Below are 14,866 nucleotides of genomic sequence, written 5' to 3'. Positions count from 1 at the left end.
TACGGTAGTCAAACAATTGAATGGTTGGACACTTAGCATATAAGCCTTTTATATATAAACTGGATAATGGGGGGGAAAAACTCATTAGAGGGGTGGGGTCCGCAGGAAGAGAAGAAACATTACAGATGAATGACATATGGTAGTTAAGGAGACATTTGAGAGCATGGGGCTATGGTATGCCAATAATTAGCTCTTTGACCTCACTATCTCAATTTTCTTGTGTGTATATGAAGCTATTGAGGTAGGTGATCTCTAGCTCTTTTATCCACCAAGTTTGAGGATGAACATTCTCAGCAATCAGCCTGTTGACATTCCAGAAAATGTCAACATCTCTCCGAAGGGTCACAGAGTTATTGTGAAGATCCCCAAGGTACCCTGCAGAGGGACTTGAGTCACATCAATGCAGAACTCAGTCTTTTAGGAAAAGGCTTGGGGTGACAAATGGTTAGGGAATAGAAAGTTCACACTATTTGCAGTCATGTATAGGACATGATCAAGGATGTCACACTGGGCTTCCATTACAAGATGAGGTCTCTGTAAACTCACTTTCCCATCAACATAATTATTCAAGAGAATGGTTCTCTTTTTGAAATCAGAAATTCTTGGGTGAAAAAATTCATCCACAGGGTTGGATGAGATCTGGTGATGCTTATTCAGTAACTGACGCCCAACAAGATGTGTTAATTATTGAAGAAAATGACATTGAAATTGCATCAAATTCAGCTGCTTTGATTCAGCAAGCCACAACAGTTAGAAACAAGGACACAGAAAATTAGGGCATAGTATCTATGTTGAAAAAAATAACAGTCTGATGAATAAGATCTAATTTGTCTATGTATAGAAATAGCAAGCTGCTAGATGATTCCTCAGACTTATTTTTGACATTTTAAAGATGCAATGAATGTTGTATATTGAAGAAAAAAAATGATAGGTGATCTCTAAAATCCAATTGCAGTTGTATCTCTCATAGCAAGTCTATATATTGTTTTATGTTCTGAAATGGTCAAGCGTTTATTTATTTACTACAAGGCCTGGTGCATGAATTCATGCATGGGTGCAGTCCCTCAGTCTAGCTGGCGATTGAGGCCTATCGGGGGGCTGCATAGGAGAAGGACCGTGGGAGGTTGGCTGGTCATGGGAGGTTGGCTTTGGGAGTGCACTGACTCCCAATGGGCAGCTACTGCTTTGAGCATCTGCCCCCTGGTGATCAGTATGCATCATAGTGACTGGTCAACCAGTTGTTCCAGTTGTTCTGATTGTTCAGTCATAAGGGTCATTTAGGTTTTTATATAGGATATCTAATAAAAAAGGAATATGCTAATTGAACCTTGCCATCACGAAGATGGTGGTGCCCACAGCCAATAGGGAGGGAATATACTAATTGATTGCTTCACCCTCAAAGATGGCAGTGCCCAAAGCCACAAGATGGCAGTGCTCAGTCCCCTCAGCCATGTCGGGACAGCAGGTGCATGGCTACACTGGGCCCTGCCTCTGGAGTCCCCCAGTCCCCTAGAGCTGGCCAGAGACACAGGAAAGTCTTGGATGATTACTGCCCAGCAGACAGCTAAGATGCAGGCAAGCCTCAGATGTTGGCTTCTCAGCCACCCAGGACCATCTGAGGCTCAGGTAACAAGGGAAGGCTAAGGCTTGTGCTGCTGGCAGTGGCGGCAGCAGAGGTGTGATGGCGCATCACCTTCCCCTGATAGCCAGGTTAACTCCTGCCCCTGAGGGTTCCCAGACTATAAGAGGGGACTGACTGAGCTGAGGGACTTCCCTGTCCAGTGCATGAATTTTCATGTACCAGGCCTCTAGTATATATATGGTATATATTATTATGAGAAGGTAATTCTCCATAAGATACTGGGTTACTGAGAAAATTCCTTTAATGTGTAGGTCATAATCAATAGGAGTGGATCTCTGACTAGAAAAACATTTCACCATATAGAAACATTTAACACATACTATTTCAATTTCCATAGTCTCCTTGAGATAATGTATTTGGGAAAGTACATCATTGAAAATGAAGATTTAAGTTGTGGGTGAGCTGAGACTGTCAGAGACAAACTGCTCAGTCAGCATTTGTTCAGAACCTTTTTCTTACTGTGAATGTGCAGTAAAAAAATATATGTTTGCTCTCTACCTATTAGTATGTATATAGAATAATTTAATTATCTAAATTGCTACTACCTCAGGAGCATGTGAATTGCATAGAATGACTAGAAATTAAAATTTCTTTAGTCAGCTTTTATCATTTTGATATTTTCAGCAAAATCCATTGCCAATTTATTATCAATGTAATGTGATAATCAGTAAAGAAATTATAATGCAAAGCACATAGTAAATCATTAGTAGGGACAGTATTAAAGACAAGATAATGTGCTTTATAGTTTATTTTTTGTTCTATGTGCTTATTTCCCTTTTTATGTCTTCTTCAGAAAAAATTTTATCCGAGCAAAATCGTTTATGACTAATATATATATATATATATATATATATATATATATATATATATATATATATATATTCAGATTTTTAAATGTTTACTCAACATAAGACAAGCTTAAATAATTTTGCTAAACTGTCCTTGGCCTTTCATTCTTTCTAAGCTTGTGATTATTTTCTCATTCAAAAATAGATTATTAAAATCAACAAATTGCCTGAACATTTAATAGGAGCATCACAATCTTAAGACACTTGCTTCACTGATTATGTAGTTTCTTATATTATACCCAAATAATAACCCCATGATATTCCAACATATATATGTTATTGTCCAGTCATCAGGACCAGGAAAATTAGTTGAGCATGAAAATGAATGTTTGGATTATGGGGATTAAGTTCCTAGTCCCCCTTTTCCTTCTAGTCCTCAACTCAGTTGCTGGAAGAATAAATGTTGCCATAGATTTATTGGATCAAAGAACACTAGACTTGAATTTTTTCTTTAGCAATGCAGTGAAAGCCAAAATTTAGGAGGCGGTTTCTAAGGAAGGAGCAATCCTATTTACTTCTAGTTTTCCCTGCTTCCTTTCATCACATTCTCTGATGAAGCCATGTATATAGTAAGTACTACATTAGGGTCTGGGGCACAACCAGTGCAAAGTAGAGTATGTTTTTTCTTGCCTCACTCACTACATGACAGGTGGTATTAAAGGAAGCGAGGGAGCCAAGCAGTTATTTGGAGAACAAGTACCCAAGTTAGAAAAAGCACAGTTGCAAATGTCTTGAGTTGGGAATCTACCTAGTAAGTCTGAAGAAGTGCAAGAGGCCAGCCCCCTGGTGCCCAGGAAGAGGCTGGAAGAGAGAGCAATGGCATAAGGTCGCTCTGGGTCCACAGGCTATCTGAGGAGCTTTGGCTTGTTCATTCATCTCCCTGCTCTGACTTTAAATCCAGAATACACTGTTTCCATGAGAAAAACTATATCCAACCCTCCTCCATTCCTCTAAAGAAGGAATTCCTTCAGGCTTCTAAATCAGGACTCAAGATTCAATAAGTTATTTCTTCACATGGATGATAGCTGCTCAAATTGGCTATACCTCAGTAATTAAACCAAGGCCAAATCTTCTTCACAGAGATGAAGAAAAGAGACACCCTTAACTTTACCTCATAAAAGAAATAGATAAGCTTTTGGTCTGATATGTTTTGCTTGATATTATCTTAGTTACCTAGAATTTATTTCTCCTGATTTATTCCAAAGTGTAAAGAATGTATTCATAGCCGAAACCGGTTTGGCCCAGTGGATAGAGCTTCAGCCCTCGGACTGGAGGGTCCCAGGTTTGATTCCAGTCAAGGGCATGTGCCTGAGTTGCAGGCATGGCGGGAGGCAGCTGATCGATGTTTCTCTCTCATCGATGTTTCTAGCTCTCTATCCCTCTCTCTTCCTCTCAGTAAAAAAATCATATATTAAAAAAAAAAAGAAAGTACTAATAGGTAAATGTTCTATATGAATAGCCTCCCAATCCCCTTCTCTATATATGATGAAAATAAGTCAAGTCATTATTACTTGAAGAGATAAATTTTGAAATGTATTATCTTGAATGTAACTTAAGCTTTATTAAAAAAAATATTCTTTAAGCCTTATTTATTATGTAATATTAATTTGCATAAGTATAAGCATAAAATATTAAGTAGGGGGAGTATTAGTTATACTTGATTTGCTTAATATTTGTTTATTATGTGTTATGTATATATTTTTTCTTTAAAACATTTGTGTTTGTGTTTACAAACTTGGTAACTGTTCTTATTTTTCTGTTAGTAACTACTCTGTTATTGATAGTGTGATAATGTTAATTACTAGTCCATTCTAAATTATAACCCTCATCATCTTTACTTGGAGTGGAAATAAAAATACTCACACCTGGGATGTTAAATCTATACTAAAACATTCAAAGACACAAACTTAAAGATTTGTCAAGTAAAAAAAAAAAAATTAAGTGTGCAATTGGGATACTGCTATTTCCACTTCCATGCAATATTATTTATATTTAACTAAGTCTATATTAAAAATACAAACCTTTGTTCCAATGTAATTATTGTTTTCTAAAAAAAAATTGAGAAATTTAAAATAATGTATCATTCACATGACAGTCTAAAGAGAATATATAGCTTTGACTGTTAAGTTAGGTCTTAGCCTGTACCTGTTCAAACTTCTGTTCTTACAAAATACTTTCTAGAATTTGAACTTCACCTTCTTTGCTAACATATATTATAATAGAGAAAATTTCTTTAGTTTATAGTAAGAAGATAATGTTATCCTGATGTTGCTATTCAATGGGATATTGCTTAGTTGAAAAGGTCCATGATAATAAGATTTTCTAAATTATAGTTATAAACCCCTTTTATCCTGTTTCCCTTAAAACCTTATGCATGCTTTTTCCCTACCTACTGATTTTCATTCTCTCATGAAGGCTTGAAAGAAATCAGCGTTATTATGTTTCACCTCTGCTAGCTGTCATGCTGGCTTCTTTTGCAGCCAGAGCAATTTTAGGTGACTGTGCTTACTAAAATTAGATGAACAAATAAGCATCTTTACAGCCCTAAGATTTCTCATGAAAAATTTAAGGAAAAAAATTAAACTTAGTATGCTTAATACATATATTTAATGGAAAGCATCTATAGGAAATATTACCAACCATAATAGCTTAATAAGTTAAAAAAATGTAATCAGAAGATAAAGTATACCACTGTTTTTCTTCTTTCTAAAACCCAAGCAATTATTTTAGTAATTTAATGTAATATCTGTGCAAACTAAGGCTTCAGAGTTGGTTGGACATTATTCAAATGGTCATAAATAAAATGGAGACATTTCTTTGTCATTTCAAAGTTCCAAATGGTTTGGTTGCTATAGTCTTTCTGTTCTGTGTATACTTCCCCTTTGTGGAGAATCTTTTTCATATACATGGTCCAAAGAGCTCATAGTCTAACAAGTCTGAAGGGTGGAAAAGGAAAAAAGGTCGCAGAAGAATATTTACCCTCCTTTTAAGGGCTTGACCTTGAAGTTGCTCATGTGAAGTCTTTTCACAGTCTTTGGCTTGAATATATCCCATGGTTATATGTAGCTAGATCTTCCTCTCCTTCCCCCTTCCTTTATTCTTCTTTCTCCTCCTCCTACCCTTCTTCCTCTTTCTCCTCTTCTTGGTTTTTTTATTTTTGTGTGTGTGTATGTGTGTGTGTGTGTGGGGGGGGGTGATATATTTGACTAATAATTAGAGACTTTGTTACAATAATATAGAATTGAGAATAAATATTAAGAGACAACAAAGCAATCATTTCCCTTGTCTCATTTAAAAACATTATATTAGGTATGCTGTTTGAAAGCTGTGTATATTAAATTTTAAGTTTGCTTTCAGTTCTCCAAAATGAATGGATGCTAATGAAAAATATAAATATAAATTAAGACATATTAATTTTCCAACATATATTTATAACAGGAATCATGTGCATCTTATTTGGTTATTTAGATGATTTTTGTTAGTTGAAGTGTTAAATTTATTCTCTAATAAGTTCTTTTCATACCCCAAGATAACAAAGATACTCTCTCATTCTTTTTTCCTCCTTGTTTTTCAGCTTTTAACTTTGTTATTTAGGTCTTAAAGCCATCTACAACTCACTTTATTGTATGGTATGAACTGTAGTTGACTTTGTGAGCTTTTTATTTCTTAATATATGATGAGTAGTTTCTCCAAAGTTTTCTAATGATTTGTGGTTCAAACTCTATCATATACCTTAATGATCTTTTTTTTTTTTTTTCCCCATTCAGCAAATGCTTAATAAGCACTATGATAGGTGCTAAACATATAGGTAAAGGTCAAAGTCTTACCTTAATTGAACATATTTTTTTAGTGGAGGAGTGAAACAGAAATCAAAAGAACAACAACAAAAACTTAGATAAGGAGAAGTACAATAACAATAATAAAAGAAAGGGTATTTGTGAACTTTATAGTTTTATATTTTTATTAAATTTTTACTTGCTTCTTGTATATGGTTATTATTATATTTATGCAGGGCAAAATGCAAGGTTTATAAAGGATTTACTCTCATTTTGGTTTTATTTTCAAACTTTTCTTTGTTATTTGATGATATTTTTTTATATGACTTTAGTACCAGTTTTATGAAATATGAAAATAAATCTTTGTACTTTCTATTGGAGTTGCATTGAATTTATCATTTAGTTTGAAGAAAATTATTTTATTTTTAAAAATTAAGTTTTTCCATCTATGAACTTGAAATCTTCCTATTTACCTAGATCCTTAAAAATTTACATTTAATAATTCAGAAAAAATATACCAGAAAAAGTTGTTATATGTGTTTTGTCTACTTAATTATTTGCTACCTGAAATTATCCTATACTTTCTAGTCATTATTTGCCAGTATTTTATGTTATATTTTTTAGGGAAAATCTCATATCTGGCGAACTTTATGAACACTCTTAATAGTTCTGGTGATATCTGAACTTAAATGGGGTTTTCTTTCTAAGTGAGCATAGTCTGTCCTATTGTGTTGGCTGACACTTTGGGTAGTAAGTTGAGCAGTAAAAGGAGAGTAGGTACAATGTCTATATCCCCTCTGTATCTCAGATGTTCCACATGGCTATTTGGAATTTTCTAATGTTTCTTGTGTCAATTTTGGTAATTTTTGGTCTCAAGTTATTTGTCTACTTCATTTAGATTGTCAACTTTATAGGCAGAAATGTTATCTCCCTATTATTCATTTTATGGCTCTAGGATTTTGAGGGGTGGTCCTTTGTTTTTGTTTTTTTTCCTGATTTTTAAAATTTACCTTTATTTTGTTTTTAGCTTGATCTATCAGGCTAAAGATAAACTTTATAGATTTCTTTAATGTAATCACTCTGGTTTAATTTATTTTCTCTATTGATTGTCTAATTCCCATTTCATTGATTTCTACTCTTATTTTTAATACTTCCTTTCTTCTAATTAATTTGGATATGATTTTCTCTTTTTCTATATTTTTGTGATAGAAGCTTAAGTTATTGATTTTAGATTGTTCTTACTTTCTAAATATAAACATTTAAAGCTGTAAATATCCCATTAGAAATGCTTTAATTATAACACACAAACATTGATATGTTGGATGTTCATTATAATATAAATATTTTCTAATTTATATATTTATAGCTCCCTTGACTAATATATTATTTACACATGTATTTTTGTGTTTCTAAATATGTGAAAAAATTAATACATATTTTGCTAATATAATTATATTGTGATTAGAGAATATATTATGTATAACTTAATATACTATAAATTTATTTGAATTTATTTCATGGCCTTTCAGATTTGTCATTGGTAAGTCCCATGTCCCTTGGGAAAAATATCTGTTTACATAGTATGTAATTTTACATATGGTTTTTGAGGTTTTGTTGTAACATCTTGCTGCTTTATCTTTATCTTATTTCTTATTTATTTATTTATTTAAATAAATTTTATTGATTTTTTTTACAGAAAGGAAGAGAGAGGGATAGAGAGTTAGAAACATGGATGAGAGAGATTCATTGATCAGCTGCCTCTTGCACACCCCCTACCAGGGATGTGCCCGCAACCAAGGTACATGCCCTTGACCGGAATTGAACCCAAGACCTTTCAGTCCGCAGGCCGATGCTCTATCCACTGAGCCCAACCGGTTTCGGCTCTTTTTTTTTATTATTATTATTTTCCTCTTTTTCTGCCCTCTTTTGGATCTAGAAATTCTTAGTATTCACTTTATGATCTCTATTTTTTTTTCCAAGTGGGTTCTCTAAGATAATGCTATTATTTCAAATCTATGCTGTCCAATTCAGTAGCCACTAGTTCCATGTGCAACAGGCTACTGAGGGCTTGTGAAACACAGGAACTAACGGTAATTTAAGTTAATTAATTTCAACTAAATATATGTAGCTACATGTGGCTAGTGGCTACCTTCTAAAGAGTGCAGCCCCATCTTTTAACTCATTTCAGTCTCCTGCAAAATATGATGTTATTCACTATACATATCGCTCAAGACTCTGAAAATAGTGTCAATGCCTCTTTCCCATATCCCATTGTATTTTTCAGGTTTAAGAGAGAGAGAGAGGGAGAAGAGAGAGAGAGAGAGAGAGAGAGAGAGAGAGAGAGAGAGAGAGAGAGAGAGAGAGAGGAGAGAGGGAGGGAGGGAGGGAGGGAGGAAGGGAGAGAGAGAGAGAGAGAGAGAGAGAGAGAGAGAGAGAGAGAGAGAGAGAGAGAGAGAGAGAGAGAGGGAGGGAGGGAGGGAGGGAGGGAGGGAGGGAGAGAGAGAGAGAGAGAGAGAGAGAGAGAGAGAGAGAGAGAGAGAGAGAGAGAGAGAGGAGAGAGAGAGGATGTCTTAGGAGGAATTGGCTCACGCAATAATAGAAGCCAAAAAGTATCAGAATCTGCTGTCTGCAAGCTGGTACCCAGAAAGGTGGTGTATAATTCAGAGTCTAAAGGTGGGAAAAGATTAATATGCAATGAATAGTGATGAGATGTTCCACCTCTGAAGTAGAAAGTCAGGGGGAAAGTAAATTCCTTTTTCTTCTGCCTTTTGTTCTATTCCTACCTTCAATGGATTGAACGATATTTACCCACTTTGTGCAGAGCTCTCTACTCCACCTAGTCCACTGATTCAAGTGCTAATCTCATCCAGAAACAACCTCACAGACATATCCAGAAATAATGTTTAACTTGGGCACTCTGTGCCAGTCAATTGACATATAAAATTTAGCATAACACATATCTTTTGTATTATATCTTTAAATTCATTTTGCTTCTATATATTTAAAAATTCATAATACATTGCTACTATTTTTCTTTAAAATTAAATTATTAGAGGCCCAGTGCATAGGTGAGGTCCCTAGGTCTGATAAGGGCGGCCTCACCCAATCCTGATCAGGGCCCGGCTGATCAGGGCCTGCCAGTCAAGGGGGAGGAAAGGGGGGAGGGACCACGGGCAGTTGGCCAGTTGGGGGAGGGGCTGGCTGGGGGTGGGGAGGGAATGCAGGAGGTTGGCCAGCCACAGGAGGTTGGTTGTGGGAGTGCACTGACCACCAGGGGGCAGCTCCTGCATTGAGTGTCTGACCCCTGATGGTCAGCGCACATCATAGCGACTGGCTAACTAGTTCTTCCCCTTGTTCTGGTTGTGTGTGGTTGTAATGTTCACTTAGGCTTTTATATATATATAGATATGTTGTAAACATTTATATAAAACACCTTTTATATTCACCTGTAAATACCACTTTTATTTTGGAAGAATGTTTTTTGTTAACTTGGAATTCTAGTTTGAGGTTTTATTTTCTTTTTCATGCTAATGCCAGTGATGTGGGTTTGGTACAGTTTACATGTGTAAATGATGCAGGAAGGCTGGATTTTAGTAGAGACTTGAAGACACAAAAGAGTTTAGCACATGGTTAGCTAAAGGGTTACAGACAGAGAAACTATTCAGGGGAAGTATATAATGGATATTTAGGAGAAGTATAGTAGTCCCCCCTTATCCACATGGGACTATATTCCAAGACCACTAGTGGATGATTGAAGAAGGTGGGTGAAAGACAGTTTATAGTTGTGAGTACACAAAACACAGTTTACCCTTGTATTATTTATTAATTATTGTATTATTTTTTCTAAGAAAAATTGTAAACCTATTTTTGACCCACCCTGTATATACTATTTTTTCCTTATATGTATGTATACACACACACATATGTATAGCATATATATGTTATAACATTTAACTTACAAATTAGGCACAGTAGGAGATTAACAACAATAATAGTAAAATAGAACAATTATAATAATATACTATAATTAAAGTTATGTGACTGTGGTCTCTCAAAACATCTTACTGTATTCACCCTTTCACTTAAAAGGAAGTACTTTATGGATTCTCTTTGACATATCTGAATTTCTAGCATCACTATGCTGGTGCTTTGGAGCATTATTAAGTAAAATAAGGGTCACATGGGTATAAGCACTGTGATATCATGAAGTCAATCTAATAACGGAGACGGCCATTACGGACAGGTAGCATATGGATGGCTTTTAGATGCTGAACAAAGTCCCCTCAGAATGACCCAGAACTTAAAATATAAATTATTTCTTTCTGACATTTTCCATTTAATATTTCTGGACCCAAATTGATCATGGGTAACTGAAGTCACAGATGGAGAAACCAAGATAAGGGTGACTACAGTGTACCTGGCCCATTGAGGAAATAGCAGGAATGAGAGTTTAACCAGCACAAAAGGAACAAAGCATTGATAAGAGAGAAAGTTACTGTACCACAGATCATCAGAGCTTTGTAGGCCTTTCAGAAATATTAGCTTTTATTCCAAGTGAATGGGGAGCTCTTATATTTTTGAGCAGCAGAGTGATATAAAATTACTTATGTTTTAAAAATACATTTTTTTTGGTGGAGAATAAATTGCTAAGGTCCAAGAATAGATGTAAGGTTGCTAATTGGGACAAGAGATGGTGACTCAGATAAGAGGGCTAACAGAGGAAGCATGGGAAGTAGTCAGATTTTGGGTATACACTTATAGATTATATGTGTGATATGGGAGAAAGAGAGGTTAAGTGGAAGGAGGGGGGTAAACATCAATAGAATTGGGGAAGGTTAGAGCATAAGGGGTTGGGGGAAATCAAATGTTCAGTTTTAGACACATTATGTTTGAGATGTCCAATGATATCTTAGGAAAGTTCAAGGAAGCAGTCTATATATTTGAAGTTAGGAAGGGAGGTGTAGTCTGATGGTATACATTGGAGTGCTGTCACCATATACAGAGTGTTTAAACTCTGAGGCTGAATAAGTTGCCATGGACTTGAGCATAAATAGAAAAGCAAAGAATGTCAAAGGCTAATCCCAGGGAGCACTATAACATTAAAAAGTCTTGAAGAAAAGTTGGTTTCAGCAAAGGAGTTTGAGGAGAGAGTTCAGCCACAAATTGCTGCATGGTCAAATGCTGCTATTAGACCACATCAAATAAGGACTGCTGTGGACTGACAGATTATTTTTTTTTCACCAAAGGAGAGTATTATTGAAATGATGAGATTGAATAGAGCAATTTTAGAGAAGTGATAAAGGGAAACCTGATTGGCATAAATTTAAAAGGGAATGAGAGGAAGGATGTATACTGTTTATTACAGCTCTTTCTAGGACTTTTGCTCTGAAGTTAAAAAAAAAAAATTGTACCTGCAACTGTTATGGAATACTAGAGGCTCAGTGCACAAAATTCATGCACTCTGGGGGGCGGGGGTCCCCCTCAGGACGGATTGTGAGAGGGCACAGGCCAGGCTGAGGGACCCCACTGGTGCATGATCTGGTCCAGGGAGGGATGCAGGTTGGCCAGCCGGGGAGGGACTATGGGAGGGCTTGTCCAACCCATCTTGCTCTGTGCCCATTGGCCAGACCCCAGCAGTAAGCTAACCTACCAGTTGGAGCGTCTACCCTGGTAGTCAGTGCATGTCATAGTGAGCGGTTGAGTAGCCTTAGCATATCATTAGCATATTATGCTTTGATTGGTTGAACGGATGACCAGACAACCGGACACTTAGTATATTAGGCTTTTATTACTCTGTTGCCCCGAAAATAAGACAGTGTCTTATATTAATTTTTTCTCCCAAAGTTGCGCTAGGTTTTATTTTCAGGGGATGTCTTATCTTTCCATGTGCTAGGTCTTATTTTCGGAGGATGTCTTATTTTCGGGGAAACACGGTATATAGGATGCTGTTAAGGTTTTATTTAAGATCTGGTGGGGTTGCTCTGTGGTTAGAAAAGTGGGTCCAGGGGTCACAGATTTGATTCCTGATCAAGGTCACGTACCTCAATTGCAGGATTGATCCAGATCCCGGTTGGGGTGTGAGCAGGAGGCAATCAATCCATGCGTCTCTCTCACATTGAGGTTTTTTTCTCTCTCTCCCTCTCATCCACCCCTTCTACTCTCAGTAAATAAATCAATGGGGAAAATATCCTTGGGTGAGGATGAAAAATAAAAATATTTTATTTAAGATGAGAAAATAATTAGCATTTTAAAAGTTTATGGTAATGTTTGAATGTTTTGAATGTTCATGGTACTGGGAACCAAAATAAATAAATAAATAAAATGAGGGTCAAAGAAAGAGAAAAGCAATTGTTGGAGTTATGTCTTGAAGTAGTAAAGGAAGATCATGATCCAATGTACAAGTGGTATACTGGTGGAGGGTGGTTTAAATGCCCACACCTTAACCTCTGCCTCTAATTTAAATTCAGTAAATTCATTGGGTGGCATCTCAGGACAAAGACTTTTGAATGCTACAACCTCTTTCTGTTGAACCCCATCCCCATAAAATCTTCATTATTCTCAGAGAATTTTCTGACACTACCAATTTATAATAGCCACTTCTGTATATTTCATTACTTTCTGGTTAAATCAGCTATCAGTAAGTATGTCATCCAAGGATTAAATAAGAGCATACCCAGTAGCTAGCCCATTTGATTGGGGCTAGTTGTTTTTGTTTGCCTGTCACCCAAGCCAAGGCCCTTGCATGAGCTTGCATTATGTTCACACTGTGATTTGTGTGTGTGTGTGTGTGTGTGTGTGTTTGTGTGTATGTGTTTGTGTGTGTGTGTGTGTGTGTGTGTGTGGTTTTGTGTGTGTGTGTGTGCATGGGGTTGTGTATGCATGTATTTGTTGCTGTGTTTGGCTTGCAATAGAGAGAAGAATACTAAATATTCAAGAGAATGTAGGGTAAAGAAAATTCTCCCATTCTTGACCTGCTACCAGGTGTTGTTTTTTTTCTAGAACAACTCAACTAAATTGCCATAAATTCATTGTTTTTATGCTAGTTGCTTGGATTCTTTAAGTTTCCTATAACTTTGAGGCATCTCTAGTGCTGAATCATGGAGAGAGATCAGCAGTAGCCGGTGTTGTTTCATCATTTCATTTTGCACATAGATTTAAACACTGGAGGATGCGGAGTAAAAGGGGTCAATGGGGGATGGAGGGGAGAAGACATCTGTAGTACTTTCAACAATGAAGACAGTTAAAAATCTATTTACAGAAAGCATAGAAAATTAAAAAAATAAACACTGGAGAAGAATATTAAAGTTATTAATAACTTCTTAATAACTTCTCCAATTCTCTCCCCAAAATATTCCAAATAATTTGTATTCCCCTAATAAATATCAAATAATTGGAGTAAATAATATCTTATTTTTAATTTGTAATAAATAATTATGGAATGCAAATATTTAATTTTTAAATTCATAAATGCTTTTCAGTTTTAAATAAAACATAAAAAATTTTTAGGGATTACCCAGTCATACATACAACTATTCTAACCTTTGATGAAGTGAAAATTTTATTATGAAAATGCTAGATTTTTAAATTTTTTTTTATTAATCCTCACCTGAGGATGTTTTTCCATTGATTTTTAGAGAGAGTGAAAGGGAGGGGGAGAGAGACACATCGATTGTTTGCCTCCTGCAGGAGCCCCAACCAGGGCCAAGGATTGAGCATGCAACCGAGGCACATGTCCTTGATCAGAATAGAACCCAGGACCCTTCAGTCTGCAGGCCAATACTCAACCAAGGAGTCAAACTGGCAAGGTTGAAAATGCTAGATTTTTAAAGTATTGCTAATTATGTTCAACTTTCTGTAAAAATTATTTATGAAATTACTAGGGCTGCTGGGGGATGTGTCTTTCAAATTACTTTCTTGCAACTTGAACTAGGCTGGATGATAAAAAATTGAAATTATTGAATAAGACTATTTAAGGTAGGCTTCTGGGTGTTTTATTTGGGTTTACAATGAAGTCAAATCAAACAAAATTAAATAATAGAAACCACCAAAATTAAGGGGAAGGTGATGGAAGCAGTGCCTCTCTAGCTCTGCACGTGTCACTCACAATGCAGCTGCAAAAGCAATACATTTTCTGCATTGCCTGTCCTATACTATACCAGCCATTGTTGGATATGTTTCTTTGCTATGGTAACTGTTACCATAGTGACTGCCAGCATCTTCACTGATGGAGTCTCCATCTGCCAAATACCATTCCTTCAGTCACTTGTAAAGGAGGAAAATTTGCCTGGTGATCATTGTAAACTCTTATATGGAAAATGAAGTAGAACAGGAATAGGTGATTTTAGAACCTAAACTCTAGATTCATACATTTCATTATTTTGCATTCACTCTTTATTAAGTTATTTGTTTGTTTGTTTTTGTTTTATAAATACATGTGTCCCCCATCTATACAAGACCCAGTAAGTCTCAATTTTTTGGTGTTGCAATGAGTATTATTTATTTAAACAATACATGTTGTTCTGGAGTACCTTAGAGATGTGAATGAATGAACAGTGCCCTTGGTTACACATAATAACCTTCTAGAACAGTATTTCTATCTC

The 14,866-nt window shown here is 35.8% G+C and overlaps 1 pseudogene across 1 annotated transcript; it reads left to right on the top strand.

The window, feature by feature from the left end:
* The first annotated feature begins 280 nt into the window (after window positions 1-280).
* LOC311619650 (large ribosomal subunit protein uL6-like) lies at window positions 281-776 on the top strand (annotated as a pseudogene). Its single transcript has one exon. The product of its transcript is annotated as a large ribosomal subunit protein uL6-like (transcript).
* Window positions 777-14,866: the final 14,090 nt, after the last annotated feature.

The sequence above is a fragment of the Pipistrellus hanaki genome (genome assembly GCF_964339955.1).
Source record: "Pipistrellus hanaki genome assembly, chromosome: 3".
Taxonomy (NCBI): domain Eukaryota; kingdom Metazoa; phylum Chordata; class Mammalia; order Chiroptera; family Vespertilionidae; genus Pipistrellus; species Pipistrellus hanaki.
Note: the sequence above shows the minus strand (reverse complement) of the source record. Positions and strands in the feature narration are given on the sequence as shown.